An 18,614-nucleotide genomic window follows, 5' to 3' on the forward strand; every position below is an offset into this window, starting at 1 on the left:
TAGAACAGTATATTCACATGGCTCAATAGTCCAAAGATAGAAAATGGGATACAGAGAAAAATTTGATTTGTATCCCTGTCTTCCAATTATTTACTGTCCTCCCTAGTGACAACTACTGCTAGCAGTTTCTTATGTATTCTTGTAAAGGTATTTTATCACTAGCAAAGTAAATTCATACAAAATATATACTTCCCCTTTTACCCAAATGGTATCATACTATACACATCACTCCATACCTTGCTATTATTCTCAATATATCTAGGTGATCATTCTGAATCAGTACATAAAAATTCTCCTATTCTTTTCTGAGTAGCATATCATTCCATTGTGTACATGCATCAAAATGTACTTAGCCAGTCCCATACTGGTAGATAGCTGAATGTCTGCACTGTTTCCAGTCTTTTGCCATTGTAAACAATGCTTGTACATAAGCCAGTTTTGTGTATGCAATTATATCTGTTAGAGTACATTCCCAGAAGCACATCAATTTGTCACTCTGTGCATGTATAATATTGCCACATACATTATTCTTGGATATGAGGATGCAGGTTATAAAGACATTGTCCTCCATGAATTAATGTAATATTTCAAAAGGACCCCAACCAAAATACCTAGCGAATCAATTTTTGGAACTTGAAGGCAGTTCATGATGCCACTTTGCTTTATCTGCCCCGATGGCTCCCCACCTTGCTCACAGAAACAGCCCCAATTTTTTCATTTGCCCTCAAGGCCCTCCTTGAGCACTCCCTGTTACTCCTCTGGCCTCATCTCCTTCTCATTCTCTCATTCATTTTATTCCAGGCATACTGGCCTCCAACTTCAGGGCCTTTGCACATGTTACTCCTCCTCATCTGCATGGCTTGCTCCCTCACTTCAACTACCATGTTCTCGATGAGGCTTGCCCTGACCACCTGGTTTTGCACTCTCCCCACTTCCTATCTTACTTCGTCGTTTTGCCTTTCTGCACCTCATTTACCACCCTTTGACCCTGTTTGTAATGACTAATAGAGTTGGTCTCTCACACAGCTAGAATGGAAGTACCATGTGGGCAGAGATTTTCCCTCTTCTACTCACTGCTGCAACCCTAGTGCTTAGACCACAACCTGACACATAGTAAGCACTCATTCAACATTTATTAGTTTAAATAAACATGTGAGAGTGGCTAGAACTCTGGTAGGGGGAATGATTAATGAGTAAAAGGTTATTAGCTTTACCAAAGAGTAAAACATATTATAAAGCAACAATAATGAAAACAGTCTGGCTTCTGGATGAAAAATAGATTGAGCAGAGTTCAGAATAGAACAGAGTTCAGAAATACACCTAAAATCATATGAAAATTTAAAATATAATTAAAGTCACATATGCAATCAAAACAAGAAAAAAGAGAAGGACTACTCAAAAAATGGTTTTGAAGTACCTGTCTGGTCACTTGGAGAAAATAAGATGAAATCTGTATGTCTCTTACATCATATGGACTGAAGATATACATGTAAAAAATAAATCACAAAAAATCCAACACTAAAATTTAGGGGAATTAATTTTTAATCATGGGGACAGCCTTTCCATGTGGGACACAAAATTAAGAAGATAGGTAATATATTATATATAATAGATAATATAATTAATAATGAAATATATTAATAAGGATCAATATATTTCACTAAAAATAACAAGTCCCTGCAGGAAAACTGGCCATAAACAGAGTAAAAAGACAACACATGCTAGTGAAAATTTTGCAAGCTATATGACTTAAGAGTAATTTCCTAAAGTTATAAAAAGCTCTTATAAATCAATGAGAAAAGATAAAGAAACTAACAGAAAAATGAGACAGGGCATGAATCAGCAGTTCTCAGAGCAAGAAATCCCAATGGCCAATAAATACTGACAAAATGATTACTTTCATTTATAACTTTAAAAATGCAAATTCAAATGTCAAGAAAATATATTTTTACAATATCAGATGGGCAAAGATCCAACAATTTGTTAATAGTTGCTGCTGGCAAGGAAGGAAACCAGCGCTCTTGCCCACTGCTGGGGAGAGTAATTTCAAGTGAATTTGTCTTTGTAGAGCACTCTGGCAATTTCTGTGAAAATTAAAGCTGGACATACTCTTTGACTCAGCACTTTCACATACAGGAATTTGTACTATAGAGACAAGAAAAGAAAAGATGACTATTCAAGGATATTCATTGTAGCACTGTTGGCATTAAAAAATAAAAATCTGATTGCCCAATAATAAGAAAACACTGATTAAATAAACTATTCTTCAGCCATACAATGGAATACTCTATAGCCATTTAGAGATGGTTGGGATGGCATCACTGACCCAATGAATCTGAGTTTAAGCAAACTCCAGGAGATGGTGAAGGACAGGGAAGCCTGGCATGCTGTAGTCCATGGGGTCACAAAAACAGTCAGACACAACTGAGTGACTGAACAAGTAGCCCTTTAAGAAATGACTTGGGACCTTATATGTGATTATGTGATATAAGATATAATAAAAGCAAACACATGTGTAGTGATATGATAGTGTACTGTATCCATTTGTGATATTATTATATATGTATAAAAAACTTTCTGGAAAGATCCATAATGTCACTTCTGGATAGTGGGACTTGGGTCTATGTTGCAGGAGGGGAAACTTTGTTTCTCATTTTCTAGCCCTTTTCTGGTCTTCATTTCTTACAGAGTGCATGTGCTGCATGGAACAGAATACAGGAGTCATGTGGGTTTATTTCTAGGTTCTCTATTATGTTAATCTTTAACAAAGGAGGCAAGACTATATAATTGGGAAGAGAATCACTTCAACAAGGGGTATGGGGAAAGCTGAACAGACACAGGTAAATCAATGAAGTTAGAAGCACCCTCTTACCATATACAAAACTAAACTCAAACTGGCTTACACGCTTAAATATAAGACAGGACCCCATTAAACTCCTAGAAATGAACATAGGCAAAACATTCTCTGACATAAATTGTAGTAATGCTTTCTTAGATCAGACTCCTAAGGCAAAAGCAAAAATAAACAAATGGGATCTAATCAAACTTATAAGTTTTACACAGCAAAGAAAACCATAAAGAAAACAAGATGACAAAATATTTGCAATTTATGCAACCAACAAGGGCTTAATTTTCAAAATGTACACACATCCCATACAACTCAATATAAAAAAAAAAAATGCAACAACAAAGAACCCCATTGAAAAATGAGTAGAAGACCTAATAGACATTTCTTCAAAGAAGACATATAGATGGTCAATAGACACATGCAAAGATGCTGCTCATCACTAATTATCAGAAAAATGCAAATCACAACTATAAAGAGGTATCACCTCACACCAGTCAGAATGGCCATCATCAAAAAATCTATAGATAATAAATGTTGGAGAGTGTGTGAATAAACACGAACCCTTGCACACTGTTGGTAGGAATATAAGCTGGTATAGCCAATATGGTAAACAGTATGGAGGTTCCTTAAAAAACTAAAAATACTGCTTCCATAGGATCCAGCAATCCCACTCCTGGGCATGTATCTGGAAAAAACAAAAACTCCAATTTGAAAAGATACATGCACCCCAATGTTCATAGCTGCACTATTTACAACAGCCAAGACACGGATGCGACCCAAGTGTCAATCAACAGAGTAATGGATAAAGAAGCATATATCAATGCTTATATACATACATAATGGAATATTACTCAGCCATAGTAAAAAATGAAATATTGACATTTTCAGCAACGTGGATGGACCTAGACATTATCAGACTAACAGAAGTAATTCAGACCAATAAAGACAAACATATGGTATCATTTATATGTGGAATCTAAAAATAATACAAATGAAATTATTTATAGAACAGAAACAGACTCATAGAAAACTAATTTATGGTTACCAAAGGGGAAAAGGTGGGGAGGGATAAATTAGGAGTGTGGGATTAACAGATACCACTATTTCTAATACAGATAAACAAGGATTTATTGTATAGCACAGGGAAATAGCTCCCTGTTCTCCATCTCTCTCTCTCTCTCTACACACACACACACACATATGTAGGTAGGAATCACTTTGCTGTCCACCCGAAACTAACACAATCTAGTTAATCACCTATAGTTCAATTTAAAACACAGAGTATGTTATTGAGTCGACCAGTTATCATTGTGGATGACTGGGGTTTAATCCCACCAGAAAGTTCTGTGAAGCGGCACAGAATGTGTACCTCAGTTATCTATGTGATGGGCAAGGGAGCAAGGGTCATTAGTTTCCATCAGTCATTACCCATGGGCTGCTGCTTCCCTAGCTTTGGAGAAGTCCCTTGGGCAAAAAGAGAGCAATACTGGCAGTGGGAAGTCAGCCTTGAGTGGTGGTAAATCCTGATGGCTAGGGACGGAGTGGGAGCAGAGCCTGGTGCAGGATGTACAAGGACATGTGGACAGGTCCAGCTTCTCTCCATGCCCCCACCTCACTCATCACCTCTCCCCAGAGAAGTAGGAGTGGCACATCTACGTGGTGAATTTGGAAGAAAAAGAGGAACATGACTGGCTCAGGGTTTCCTGAGTTATTTCTCTTTCAGATTGGCTTGCCCATAGAAGGTCTAGAGAGTAGGTCTGTTTTCTACTATGAGAGGTGATCATGGGGTGGGTGCTGGCCCAGAAAGTGTAGAGCCCAGAGTCTAAGTCAGTGGGAATGTACTGGGAAGTCCATTTGCCCCTGAATTTAAGGCTTCAATCTTCTCATCAGTTGATATTTCCATCTACATCGGTTGGACTCCTAAATTTATGTCTCAACTGGTTCTGAACTTCAGTGGAAAGAGGGTTGCAATTGATCAGGCACTTAAATACCACAGATGATTATTATTTCTGTGAACTGACTTACTTCCTTAGGTTCTTAACACAACCTAACAAATTACTGTGAAAGACTCAAACAATGCCCCAATTTGTGGAATGGGTGTCTTGTGGCTATGTTTGTTCAGCCATTTGTTTCCTTATATGAAACAAGACTCAGTACAGAATATAGAATGGTGTATCAGAAATCTGTTTTTCTAATTAGTACACAAAACTGTTGGCTGGAAAGATGACAGAAAGGTCTATATGCTGGAAAACACTCGTGGTGGATTAATATTCTTCTTTTCATCACTTGGGCAACAATGGCCTTTTGTGACCCAAAGAGACATTTCATATTCAAAAAGAGAAAGAACAGATGTGCATGTTCACCATCAAAAGAGACTTGCACAGGGAGTGCCATTTACTCCAGGGAAAGCAGAAGGAAGCACAGACGAGAGAACAGTAATGCCTTTTCTGGTTTCTTTTTAGAAACCCGATTTTTATATGCCTTTGCTTTCCACTTCATGCATGGTTATAATGAGATTCTCTGCTACTTGTGCTGTTTCTATTTGGTAACTACTTCTATTTCTACTGTACTTAGAAAAAAGAAAACAGCTTGAAGCAGCGCATGAAATGGTCGTAACAGAAAATAGAAAGAAAAGTAACTGTGTAAGGAAATAGAAAAGTCAGACAAAGCAAGTTATTAGAACCGTGCTTAAGGTGGGCAGAGGACGTGAGCAGATGAGGGGAAGAAGTTACCATGGTTGCTCTGCATTTTGAACAGCCCAGATTCTGACTGTCCAGACATGGGCTTTCTCACTGTATGGCTGTGGGGTGCATGTATCAGAAAGGATTAGGTCTCACTGTAGATAGCCAAGACTCTAAATCATAATAGCTCAAGGAGATAGGAATGAGTTTTTCCTGACATAAAAGTCAGGACAGGGTGGTCCAGAGCTGGTGTGGCTGTTATGTTCCTCAAAGTCCTCAAGGAGCCAGACTCTTTTAATCTCACTGCTCCCCAAACCCCAGGATGTAACCTTCCACCTGGGGCTTCCCAGGTGGCGCTAGTGGTAAAGAACCCACCTGCCAATGCAGGAGACATAAGAGATGCGAGTTCGGGCCCTGGGTCAGGAAGATCCCCTGGAGGAGGGCATGGCAACTCACTCCAGTATTCTTGCCTAGAGAATCCCATGGACAGAGGAGCCTGGTGGGCTATGATCCATAGAGTTGCAAAGAGCTGGGCATGACTGAAGTATGCATGGTCTAGGTGAAGTTCAGCACACCAACCATCACATCAGAATTCTGGGCAGCAGGAGAGTGAAGGGATGAAGAAGAAAACTGCACAATGGCATGTGCCAGCTATCTTTTAAAGAAAATACATGTCAGCAACCATGGGACTTTATTAGCTAGGACAGAGTCACATGGCCACACCCAACTACAAGGGATGAGGGAAATGTAGTCTTTCCATGCATCCAGCTAAAAATCAGGATTTCTATTACTATGGAAGAAAGGACATTGGATATTGGGGCACATCCGGCCGTCTCTGCCACAGTGGGCCAGAAATTGATCAATGAAACGTGTCCTCCATGTGTTATTCCCAAATGCTCGTTCTTAGAACCAGTGCCAACCCACAACAAAGTATTCACTAGGCTCTGTGGAAATGTAAACAGATGTGGTGATTTAATAGTTTTTTTTTAAAAAGAAGGACTGTCCATGGGAACTTATGTGAAACTCCCTGAGATGCTTCTGTCCACTTCTGTCCCCCTCAGACATATGGGAACAGCCTGTTCCCCAGGTCAACGCCTGGCGGCCTGAGACCCCTGAGACAGGGGGCTGTATTTTCTCTGGGGTCTTGTTCCTGCCACAGGGTCCTACCCTGGAGGTAAGACACACACCCCCTCCAGGATCCCTGCATGGCACTGGTATTAATTAGAAGGCTTTTGGCTGCATGTCAAGGGGCTAAATTATGGACTGAATCATCTCACGTGAGGAGAAGGCTGGAAGTAGACAGGTAGATTTCTTGGCTTCCCTCTGCTCATCATAAAACATTTGCTGTGGCACCATCACATTCTCCCATGCCTGCATCCAAAGCAGGAAGGAGTAGTCCTCTGCTTTCTCTTGAGGAGGCAAAACCTCTCTAGAACCTGTTGCTGAATAACTCATTGGGCACAAATGGGTCACAGGGCACCCCTGAAACCACTGACTGGCAGAGAGAAGGATTACCTTGACTGGTTTAGAACCATCCTGATTCATTCTCTGGACCTCAGCACCTTGCCACCTAATATCTGGACAATATCAAAAGATGGTGTCTGCCACAGCTTCTGTCTGTCCTTTCCTGGCCCAGGCTCTTTAGAGGCAGGGGGTGTAAAACCCAGAACAGATCTCTGCACATATAACTGCTCCTCTGACAAGTGCCTCCATTCCAGGAATTCTCTAGTGGGGCAGAGTGGCTGAGAGAGGGTGACAAAGCATTGCTTTAATTTCTTTCACATTCTCCAGCATCAGTGGTATTTGCACATGTGAGTTCCATTTAACTCTTCTGAGTGTGAGGCTTTTGGAACTCAAAAGTCCAAAGGTGGCTCATTTTCTCTATTTCTGGTCTTCATCCTTTCCTGAGCTAATGGATTTCTGAGTAGAGAGGGTGACAGGGGAAAATACATTGTCGTCAGACTCATGTGTGTCCCCAGGATGGCCTGTGGCTTCTTAGAGGCTGAAGCTGGCTTTGTATCCGCGGTACCCAGCAGTCAGTAAGCACTCAAGCAATACAGGCCAAAAGGATAAAGGACCTCTCTCCTGGGGGCAGCAAAGGGAGCTGTCAAATCCGTCAATACACGGGAATACTAACCTGTGCATTCACCAGTTTAGTGAGATGACATTTTTAGGTCTCTCGAAGTTTCTGGTTTTCCTGAAAGACAACATTTAGGTCAGGAAGATGAAGTATGCAGCTTAAGCCAAGATAACCAGAGTATTATTTGAGTCACTACAGGATTAATAAGTCATGTCTGTCTCACAGGAAAGGCATGGAAGAAAGTGGTCAAGATGGGAGGGACTGTCTCCAGTGCTATGCCCAACAGCAAGATGGCATAACTGGGTTATAGAACCCCTGAAATTTGTCCCAGCTGTTAGACTCTTAACCATTAGAGTTAAGAGCAGCTTGAGAGGTAAAGCTTACTAAGAATATGCTCTTAACACAGAGGATCAGGAAGCTGTTGAATATATTCGGTAGAAACTTAGAAAAAACGCTGAGATGTTCAAAGACTGGAGTTATAGAGATTTAGTGTAAAGTTTCCCTCTCACTGTAGATAAGACCTTCTTTGTATTTGTAAGCATTTTTATAATAGCTTTATAGAGATACAATTCACATACTGTAGGATTCAGTCATCTAAAATGTACCATTTAATGATTTTAGTATATTCAGAGTTGTGTAACCAGTGCCCACAATTTTTGAACTTTTTCATCACCCCTCAAAAAAAACCCAAACTCCTAACATTCCCTTTCTCCACAATCTCCTCCATCCATGGCAAACACCGGCCTACTTTTTGTCTCCATGGACTTGCCTATTCTGGACATTGCATACAGCTGGATTATATAACAGTCAGATACTGTATGTGGTCATGAGTTTCTTTATCCTCTTAAGTAGTTAAACAGACTAGAGAGAGCCACATGTGTCACTAAATGGGCACAATCACATAATCAGGACATGACCCAGGCATATATGAAAACAGTTAGGACAACTACTAATTCCTTTTGTAGAATATTTGAGAATTAATAGTAATACGAGAAGATCATTTTTTTTTAACTTTTTATTTACTTATTTGGCCATGCCATGCAGCTTGTGGGATCTTAGTTCTTCAACCAGGGATTGAACCCAAGCCCTTGGCAGTGGAAGCGCAGTCTTAACCACTGGACCAACAAGGACTTCCCAAGATCATATTTTTTACTTGTAGTATTATTAGTGTTGCTTTTTAAAAGCTGCTGTTCTTGATATTTATTATCCTTTGGCCTTCCTGCCCATTTGTATATGCAAGCCCTGCCATTCCACCTGTTCTTATTGCCAAGGGAAGGCCCGAAATGCAGAAAGAAGAGTCATGAAGACCCTCCTGAGAGCCCTGTTCACAGTCCTGTTTCGTGGCACTCCTGAGGTCTGGTGTGCCCTGGCATGGGCCTGCACCCACCAGGAAGGAGGCGCGCTTTGGTCTTATTGGCACAAAGATGCCATATGGGCTGGCAGCAGTCTTTCCCTTAGCTAAGAATGGAAGGGGTTTAGGTTTAGGCAGTAGACAGGAGAATGCCTGGGTCAGAATCTGGTTTCACTAAAAGACCCCACACATTGACAGCCTCACAGAGGTGAAATCATCTCTTTCCCCCCTTTGAAAACATCTGTTTGCCTCCCCATGCATATGTTACAAATCTGCACTCATTTCCTCCAACAACGACTGCCAACCAATACTGTTCAACAGAACCTTGTGTGATGCTGGCAGGGTTCCACTCTGTGCTGTCCACGTGGCCGTGGAGCACCTGAGCTAGGGCTCGTGTCACCGAGGAGCTGCATTTTCAAGTTTAAGTAATTTAGATGCCATACATGGTTTATGGCTGTTGGACTGAACACTGCCAACACTGAACATTTCCACCATTCAAGAAAGTTCTATTAGACAGCATCGTTCCTTCAGAAACCAGCACTGAGACAGGGTTCGGCATTGATTTGGAAGAGTAGGGAAGTAGGAAGTTAGGGAGGAAAAGACGGCAGCCGGCAAAGAGCATATCCACACTCTGGGAGTCAGTGTAGTGAAAGTTTGAAAGTGTCTCAGTGGTTTCTGACTCTTTGTGACCCCATGGACTGAAGCCCACCAGGCTCCTCTGTCCAGGGCATTCTCCAGGCAAGAATACTGGAGTGGGTTGACATTCCCTTTTCCAGGGGATCTTCCTGACCCAGGAACTGAACCCAGGTCTCCTGCATTGCAGGTGGATTCTTTACCATCTGAGACACCAGGAAAGCCAGTGTGGAGCACACACCAATTTTCTCACAATCACCCCGCTCAAGAGGTAAAGTGCATGATGGGTGCTTAGTCACTCAGTTGTGTCCAATTCTTTGTGACTCCATGGACTGTAGTCCACCAGGCTCATCTGTGCAAGGAATGTTCCGGGCAAGAATACTGGAGTGGGTAGCCATTCCCTTCTCCAGGGGGTCAAACCTGCAGCTCCAGCACTGGCAGGTAGGTTCTTTACCACTGTGCCACCTGCAAAGCCCCAAGAGGTAAAGCAGTTGATGTATTTCTCCACCAGTTCCCATCGGTCACTGACTGAGGACTGAGGGGTGCTTATCCTTGAGCACTTCCAGCTGTCCAGAGTGTGGACTCAGAAGGCTCTGGAGCCAGAGGGAGCCTTCCGGCCAAGTCACAGAGGCCAATGGTTGGAGTTGGTGAGGCCTGAGAACTTTGGGGTACAGACACTGCCTGTCCCGTCCACTCCTGACCCCTGTCTGCTTTCCTGATACAACTCTAATATTTTACACATATCATTAAGGACATTTTTTTTGCATCTATAAATAGAAATACATAGAATGTATGTAAATATTCATCTTATTTATACAAATGGGACCATTCTATACATACTCTTCTGCACTTTGCCTTTTGCACTTAATAGTACAATATGTCTTGGAGATATTTCACTGTAGTCATTTCCTTAGTTTCCTCCACTTGGCTCTCTTGATCACGCACAAGTTCAGCCTTACAGAGAAAAAGAGCTGCAATGGCTTGGCTGAAACCATGCAAAGAGATTTGTGTTTAGCTTATGGATTTAGAAGGCAAGCTGTTTGTTGAGACTGCAGAGTTTGGTTCAAGGCATTTCGGGATGGCATGATTTTCCTGTTAAAAACAAATGGGAATTTGCCTGGTGATAAACTCAGGCAGTGTGTGGGCTGATGAGACAATAGAGGATGCAATCAATGGATTAACCTCCTGGGATGACTGCAGACAGCAGCAGCCAGCTGTCTCCAGCTCGGGCATCCACTGCCTGCCCTGCACAGAGGCACCAGGGTCCAGGCTCTGCCGTGTCATTGCTGAAGCCTCTGGACCTCTCAGAATCTCTGTTTTCACATCTATTAGGTGAACTTGCATGGCAAATAGGTGGAGGGAAAGTGGAAAGTGACAGACTGTATTTTCTTGGGCTCTGAAATCACTGCAAACAGTGACTGCAGCCACGAAATTAAAAGATGCTTGATCCTTAGAAGAAAAGCTATGACAAACCTAGACAGCATATTAAAAAGCAGAGACATCACTTTTCTGACAAAGGTCCGTGTAGTCAAAGCTACGGTTTTCCCAGTAGTCATGTATGGATATGAGAGCTGGCTGAGTGGCAAAGAATTGATGCTTTTGAACTGTGGTGCTGGAGAAGACCCTTTTGATAGTCCCTTGGATAGCAAGGAGATCAAACCAGTCAATCCTCAGGGAAATCAATCCTGAATATTCACTGGAAGGACTGATGCTGAAGCTTAAGCTCCAATGCTTTGGCTACCTGATGTGAAGAGCTGACTCACTGGAAAAGACCCTGATGTGGGGAAAGACTGAGGGCAGGAGGAGAAGGCAGTGACAGATGAGATGGTTGGATGGCATCATCGACACAATGGACATGTGTTTGAACAAACTCTGGGCAATAGTGAAGGACAAGGAAGCCTGGTGTGCTGCAGTTCACGGGGTCGCAAAGAGTCGGACACTACTTAACAACTGAACAACAACAAGGTGAACCTGGTCATGCCTACTCTACCCTCTCTCAATGGGTTTGATGCCTAGACCACCAGGGATCTAGTACCTTCAGGGGCTAGGTAGGCAAGTACCCAAGTCAAGCAAGTTTGCTGTTCACAAATAAGTAGGGAGCAGTGGACTATAGATAAGAAGGAAAAAAATCACACTCACACCCCATCTTCCAGGTTGAAACCCTTAAACTAATATCATGGCCAAACAAAGCATATTGGTGGTCTACTTGCAGCTCTTCACCAAGAGTGCGCATCCTGTAAATTTGACTTACGATTTCCAGGTAGAGGAGATGGCGCCGCTCTGTTTACTGGGCCTCATTCTATCGAAGCTTTTGGAAGCTTCATCTCCTCCTCCTCAGTGGTCCCTTCCCACACCAGTCAGGAGAAGTTAGGTTTGGCTTGGGCTGTGTGAATGACTCAAAGGTGTCATGGATTTAAAGAGCAAAGGTTTATTTCTGGCTCACACTGCATATCCCTTGTGGGCCTGCACTACCAAATGCAGAGCTGGAGGCTGACCACCACAGCCCCACCCCCGCGGACTGATGGGGCTCACCGTCCAAGGCCTCACGTCATCCACGCTTCGGCATCGCTGGCGCCCAGGAAAAAGGAACCGCTGTGCGCAGGCGCTGAAAAGCTTCTGCTGGCATTTCATTGGCCAAAGCAAGTCACGTGGCTTGGGGACCTTGCCGTCTTACAGCTGGCTGGAAGGAGGATTGGAAATACCTGGACACAGCTCTGATGAGGCGCACGTTCCTTCAGATGTTCAAACAACGGTGGGCACTCCTTTCTTCCATGTCTACAGTTCGATGGGTATGGACATCCTGCAGCCAGCAAAGCTCTTTATCTCAGCTTGGTAAGCATGAAGACTGATGTTCACTGAGCCTCCAGGCTGTTTCTCCTTCCTTGTTGCCAGGGCACTCACTGCCTGAGCTCATGATAGTTGGAGCAGTATCACAGTGGTGGAATTTTCCCTTTTGCAGGTTCTGCTGGTACCAGGGCTCCTTAGTTTGGTGTCCATTCTCTGGAAGTTTTACAAAAGACTTCGCTTTTTTAGGGGCTTCCTTTGTGGCTCAGCTGGTAAAGAATCCACCTGCAATGTGAGAGACCTGGGTTCGATCCCTGGGTTGGGAAGATCTTCTGGAGAAAGGGAGGGCTACCCACTCCCATATTCTGGCCTGAAGAATTCCATGAACTGTATAGTCCATGGGGTCGCAAAGAGTTGGACACCACTCAGCGACTTTCACTTCACTTTCAGTTAGCTTTTTTAGAGCAGTTTCAGGTTTGCAATAAAAGTGAGAGGAAGGTACAGAGATTTCCCACATACTCCCGGCCTCCACACATGCGTGGCCTCCCCTATTAGCAGCAGCCCACAGTAGAATGGCACCTTGTTACAAAGGATAAATCTACATTGACGTATACCATTGTCCAAAGTCCACAGTTTACGCCAGGGTTCACTTTTGGTGGTGTACATTCTGTGAGTTTGGACAAATGTATAATAACAGCTATCCATCACTGAAATATCACAGAGTATTTTCACTTCACTAAAACCCCTCTGTGCTCTATCTAGCCGTCATCCCCACCACTTCCAGCAGCAAACACTGATCTTTCTACTGTCTCCATAGTTTTGCCTTTTCCAAAATGTCATATCGTTGGAATCCCACAGTACGTGCCTTTTTAGATTGCCTTCTTTCACTTAGTAATATGCATTTGAATTTCCTCCATGTCTTTTCATGGTTTGATAGTTGATTTCCTTTTTAGCACCAAATGATATTCTACTTTTTGGATGTACCAAGTTTATTTACCCATTCACCTACTGAAGGACATCTTGGTTGCTTCCAATTTGGGGCAATTATTAATAAAGCTGCTACAAACAAACTACATGCAGTTTTTTTGTGTGTGGACATTAAGTTTTCAACATCTTTGGGTAAATATCAGTGTATTGCTAAACTATATGGTAAGGGAATATTGCATTTTGTTAGAAACTACCAAACTGTTTTTCGCTGGATGATTTTGCATCCCCAGTAGCAATGAATGAGGGTGCCTGTTGCTCTGCATCCTCATTAGCAGGTGGTCTTGTCAGTGGCCATTCTCTAACAGATGTGGAGTGGTATCTCATTACTGTTCTAAATTTGCATTTCTCTGATGTGCATATTTCTCTGATGACATGTGACGTGGAGCATCTTTTCATATGCTTATTCACCATCTGTATATCTTCTCTGTTGATGATTTTGGCATCTATGTTCATGAGAGACATTGGTCTGTATTTATCTTTTCTTGTAGGGTCTTTGTTTGGTTTGGGCCTTAGGATAATGCTGGCCTAATCACAAGATGAAAGTGAAAGTCACTCAGTCGTGTCTGACTCTTTGCTGTATAGTCTGTATAATCCATGGAATTCTCCAGGCTAGAATACTGCAGTGGGTAGCTTTTCCCTTCTCCAGGGGATCTTCCCAACCCAGCAATTGAACCTAGGCCTCCCGCATTGTGGGTGGATTCTTTACCAGCAGAGCCACAAGGGAAGCCCAAGAATACTGGAGTGGGTAGCCTATTCTTTCTCCAGCAGATCTTCCCAACCCAGGAATTGAACCGGAGTCTCCAGCATTGCAGGCGGATTCTTTATCAACTGAACTGTGAGGGAAGCCAGTTTTCCCTGTGCTTCTATCCTCGGAAAGAGATGGAAAGACTTGGTGTAATTTCTTCCTTGAATGTTTGATAGAGTTTACCAGTGAACCCATCTGGGTGTGGTGCTTTCTGTTTTGGAAGGTTATTAATTATTGATTCAATTTTTAAAGAGATGTAGGCCAATGCAGATCACCTATTTCTTCTTATGAGTTTTGGAAGATTGTGTCTTTCAAGGAATTGTTCCATTTTATCTAGATTATCATATTTGTGAGCAGAGTGTTGTGCCTTCTTTTGTTACTGATATGTGTAATTTGTGCCTCTTTCTTTTGCTTGGAGTTTTTATTCCTATTTTTACCTTCTACTCTCTTTTTCTGACTTTTGGGATTTTAATGAAAGCATTTTCTAGGATTCTAATTTGTTTCCTCTATCATATCAGCTATACCACTTTTCAATTTTTACTCTTTTTAGTGGTTTCCCTAGAGTTTACAATATTTTACAGCTACTCCAAATCCACTTTAAAATAACACTATACCACTTTACTGGAGAAGGAAATGGCAACCCACTCCAGTATTCTTGCCTGGAAAATCCCATGGATGAGGAGCCTGGTAGGTTATATATAGTCCATGGGGTTGCAAAGAGTCGGACATGACTGAGTGACTTCACTTTCACTTCACTTTATACCACTTTACAGGTAGTGTAAGGACCTTATAATAACAAAGAAATCCTAATTCCTCCCTTTCATTCCTTGTATCATTGCTCTCACTCATTTCACTGATACATGAACATATGTAAACATATACACATGCACACACACAGTTCAGTTCAGTCGCTCAGTTGTGTCTGACTCTTTGTGACCCCATGAACCACAGTACACCAGGCCTCCCTGTCCATCACCAACTCCCAGAGTTTACCCAAACTCATCTCCATTGAGTCGGTGATGCCATCCAACTATCTCATCCTCTGTCGTCCCCTTCTCCTCCTGCCCTCAATCTTTCCCAGCATCAGGGTCTTTTCCAATGAGTCAGCTCTTCACATCAGGTGGCCAAAGTATTGGAGTTTCAGCTTCATCAGTCCTTCCAATGAATACCCAGGACTAATCTCCTTTAGGATGGACTGGTTGGATCTCCTTGCAGTCCAAGGGACTCTCAAGAGTCTTCTCCAACACCACAGTTCGAAAGCATCAATTCTTCAGCACTCAGCTTTCTTTATAGTCCAACTCTCACATCCATACATGACGACTGGAAAAACCATAGCCTTGACTAGATGGACCTTTGTTGGTAAAGTAATGTTTCTGCTTTTTAATATGCTGTCTAGGTTGGTCATAACTTTCCTTCCAAGGAGTAAGCATCTTTTAATTTCATGGCTGCAATCACCATCTGCAGTGATTTTGGAGCCCCCCAAAATAAAGTCAGCCACTGTTTCCACTGTTTCCCCATCTATTTGCCATTAAGTGATGGGATCAGATGCCATGATCTTAGTTTTCTGAATGTTGAGCTTTAAGCCAACTTTTTCACTCTCCTCTTTCACTTTCATCAAGAGGCTCTTTAGTTCTTCTTCACTTTCTGCCAGCAATCTTGGCATACACACAAGATATATAAATACATATATGCAATCAAATACATAGGTGCTATTATTTTGAACTGTTATCTGTTAGATCAATTAAGAATAATAAAAATAAAAAGTAAAAGTAAAAAAATAAACTAAAAGGTAAAATCTTACACCATACCCAGAAACCAACTGAAAATGTATTCAAGACTTGGATGTAAAGTCTGAAACTATAAAACTTGTAGAAGAAAACATAGGGGGCAAGCTTCCTGACAGAGGTCTTGGCAATGATGTTTTTTGGATTTGATGACAAAATACAACAAAAGTAAAAATCAACAAGTGGACTACATCCAACTAGAAAGCTTCTGTATAGCAAGGGAAGCTAATGAAAATAGCAATAGCAATGAAATATGCAAAATAAAATAGCAATCTACTGAAAGGGAGAGAAAATACTTGCAAATCACGTCAAAGGGGCTAATACCCAAGATATATTAGGAACTCATATAACTCAGAAAACAATCTGATTTAAAAATGGGCGGAGGATCTGAATAGACATTTCTCCAAAGAACCTACAAATGGCAAGCAGGAACATGAAAAGGTGCTCCACATGACTAACCATCAGGGAAATGCAAATCAAAACCACAATGAGGTATCACCTCACGCTTGTAGGAATGACTATTATCAAAAAGACAAGAAATAATAAGTGTTGACAAGGATATGGAGAAAAGGAACCCTTGTGCACGTTTGATCAGAAGATCAATTCACACAACCACTATGGAAAACAGTGTGGCAGTTCCACCCCAAATTAAAGACAGAACTACCATATAATCTAACAATCTTATTTTGTGGGGGTAGATCCAAAGGAAATGCAATCATTATGTTGAAGAGATATGCACACTAATGTTCACTGCAGCATTATTTATAATAGCTTAAATGTGGAAACAAACTATGTGATGACAGATAAATGGATAAGAAAGTGTATAAATATAAAATGGGATCTTATTCAGCCATAAAAAGGAAATTCTGCCACTTTCGACAACATGGGTGGACCTTGAGGGCATTATGTTAAGTGAAATAAGTCAGATAGAGAAAGACAAATATCATATGATCTCACTTACATGTGAAATCTAAAAAACCTCATGAACTAATAGATACAGAGTACTGATTGGTGATTGCCAGAAGTAGGGAATGGAGGCTGGGCAAAATGGGTGAAGGGGGTCAAAAGGAGCAAACTTTCAGTTATAAGATAAATAAGTCCTGGGGATGTAATGTACAGCATGTAACTATGGTTAACAGTTGATTAATTATAATATTGATAATATTGTATATTTGAAATTTACTAAGACAGTAAATCTTAAATTTTCATCAGAAGAAAAAAAATGTAACTGTGAGGTGATGGACATTAACTACTTATTCTGGTCATCATTTTGCAATATATACATACATCAAATTATTATGTTGTATGCCAAAACCAAATGTTATATGTCGACTGTATCACAATTAAAAATTTTTAGAAATTTTAAGTAAAATGAAAAGTAAAAAGAAACTTTTAAGTTAGTTCCATGTTGGAATTCAGCTTCCAAAAGAGGCACCTGTATAGCTTAACAAGTGTGAAAGTACTCCTTGCTCAGTTGTGTCCAACTCTTTACTAGCCCACCAGGCTCCCCTGTCCATGGGATTCTTCAGGAAAGACTACTGGAGTGGATTGCCATTTCCTTCCCTAGGGGAATCTTCCCCACCCAGGGATGAAATCCCGGTCACCTGCATTGCAGGCAAATTCTTTACCATCTGAGCCCCCGGGGAAGCCCAGCTTAATAAGACATTGTTAAATAATGAGTTTTGTTTCCTCCTTTACATTTAGCTCAAGTTTTCCAATGATCACATTTCAGAATTATATTTTAGCCCATGATCAGGCTCGTCCTCTATGCCCTATACGTTTCACATGTGACCTGTTCACACAACTGTATTGCCATCCATTTTGGGGGGACATGCTGCACCATTTCCCAAAGACACTTCCCTGTGACCATGCAAAATGAACATACTCAGACATTCCGAATTTTTGCTTGAAGCAGAACAGGTCCCCCGTGAACTTAAATATACAAATATCTTAAAGCAAGAGTGGGAATGGGAAGCACAACCTGATTCTCTTTCTGATAGACATTTTATTTTATTTATAATGTATTTTGGTACTAGTTGGGGCTTCCCTGGTGGCTCAGATGGTAAAGAATCTGCCTGTGGTACAGGAGATGTGGGTTTGATCCCTGGGTTGAAAAGATCTCTTGGAGAAGGAAATGGCAACCCAGTCCAGTATTCTTGCCTGGGAAATCCCATGGACAGAGGAACCTGGTGGGCTACAGTCCATGGGGTCCCATAAAGTAGGACACAGCTGAGCGACTAACACACACACACTTGGTACTAGTTACAATCCTGCTTTTTGGCCATGTATTTGCATCTGACTAGGCAGGAGCTGGGGTGGCTCAGAGTCTACTAATTAAGAGAATTAGAAGTAGGTTGTAAAGCTTGCTCACTCCTCATTTTTCCCTGATCACCTCCATCAAGCTGCACCACCACCAGCTGGGAGAAAAGCAGTTTTCAGTACAGGTGGGATAAATGCTCTGAAAGGCTGTCCCCAGAAGAATGTGCAAATAGGCAAATATTTACAAAGTACTTGAAGGCTTAAAAAATGTTCCAGAAAAAAGTCTTATTAAGATATATATATATATATTTCAAAAACCAGCCAAAGAGTCATGTTTGAATTTGACAAAATCATATAAGACAGAGGCTGTTACATAGAGGCTCTTAGTTTTCTTCAGGACGAAAATGAACCAATTAGTATAGCCATACTTCCTTAAACAATGAAATTGCATCAAAATAACCC

The sequence above is a fragment of the Muntiacus reevesi genome, chromosome X (genome assembly GCF_963930625.1).
Source record: "Muntiacus reevesi chromosome X, mMunRee1.1, whole genome shotgun sequence".
Classification (NCBI taxonomy): domain Eukaryota; kingdom Metazoa; phylum Chordata; class Mammalia; order Artiodactyla; family Cervidae; genus Muntiacus; species Muntiacus reevesi.